The sequence below is a fragment of the Solanum pennellii genome, chromosome 7, assembly GCF_001406875.1.
Source record: "Solanum pennellii chromosome 7, SPENNV200".
NCBI classification, from domain to species: domain Eukaryota; kingdom Viridiplantae; phylum Streptophyta; class Magnoliopsida; order Solanales; family Solanaceae; genus Solanum; species Solanum pennellii.
In genome coordinates, this window is record NC_028643.1 from 24,742,469 (window position 1) to 24,743,998 (window position 1,530).

General features: G+C 36.2%; 1 pseudogene; it reads right to left on the reverse strand.

Annotated features, from left to right (window-relative positions):
* Window positions 1–367: 367 nt before the first annotated feature.
* On the reverse strand, window positions 368–1,116 carry LOC114077990 (annotated as a pseudogene).
* Window positions 1,117–1,530: the final 414 nt, after the last annotated feature.

Sequence of the window (1,530 nt, forward strand, 5' to 3'; positions counted from 1 at the left end):
TTGAACAATTCATTAATGTATTTTGTTCTCTTATCTATATTATCGTGGCAACCATTTGAGAAATCTCACAAATATGTCAATTACAATCAAAAAGGAAACAACAAAACTGACTAAAAAGAAGACTTTATAATTGAGTTTGATTTCAAGCATTCAAGTTTGTTTGGTTACACGCAAAACTGAGTTTGTTTCCAACAAAAAACAACACAAAAATATGCATAGTTAAAGTTTGTATGTCAAAATGAACAAGACAACATCAAAATGCCCTACTTCTATGGCACAAAAGTCTTCCTACTTCAAGTTTTTTGTCCTTGGCTCTTAGCAGCATTACCAGCAGCTACAGACCTAGTTGGGATAACCTTTTCAGCACTCATTCTTTCCAGGTTTCTACTGGTAATAGTTGTCTTCCCCTTCCATTTGAATCCACGTACTGGTGTATAGCCAATATCAATAGTGACAACATCAACCCTATTTGTAACTCTTGTACCAGTATTGATGACTCTTCTACTTGGAAATCAAGGCTGCTTAGTCAAATAAATACACACTCAAATATTAGACAATTAGGTATGCAATTAAAATTGTAAACTTGCATTGATAGTTGTAAACATACATTGGGAGTTGGAAATTTAGCTTCAGCTTGGTATATGCTAACACCTACCATTATTGGCCTTTTAAAAGGTGTTCTTTGTCCTCTACTGGTGTCCTCATGTTCTACTGGTCTCTTCCCTCTTCCTAGGCCTCATCCACTGCAGTTTGCTTCAGAACTACTTTGACTATGTTGAGTCATTCCTCTTCCTCTACTTAGTCCTTCATTCACATTTCTTTCTTGAGCCATTTCTCTCCCTGTTCCAGCTCCTCTACCTCTACCTCTCCCTCTCCCTCTACCATTTAAAGTCTGTACTTTAAAATCAAAATATTAAAGCATATCTATATTATCTAACAATGATATAATATTTAGATATATTACCTTTGTATTTGTAGTATTTCCATGTGATTTAGCTTGAACACCACTGTCACTTGCTCTTCCTCTTGTTGCTCTTCATGTGCCTCTTCCTCTACCACTTTCAGTAGCCTATATATTAATATATCAATACATATACATCTACATATAACTTACATTTAAAAGTAACAAATAAAAGTTCCTGTGTCTGAGAAGATGGTTCAGCCTACTGACTTGGACCTTTACCTCTTGCCTGAGAAGATGGTTCAGCTGATTGACTTGGACCAGCTTTGTTTCTTGTAGGACATCCTCTTTTATTGTGTCCTTGTCTGCCATATTTTCTACAAGTCATTACAGCGCCTCGTCTGCTCAACTTTCAAGTTTTTCTGCTTTCTTTCTTCTAACCTTACCTGGTCTTCCACGCAACTTTCTCATATTTGGTGGCTGTACAATTGGATTATTTGATGTTGGCCACATTTTCATGTTATTCATTGGGTGAATAAAATGGGCATATGTGCTGAGGTAGGTTTCCTTTCTATAACAGCTAGACACATAATGGATTGGTTCCAAATTTTTGTAATGAAGGGCAGCGA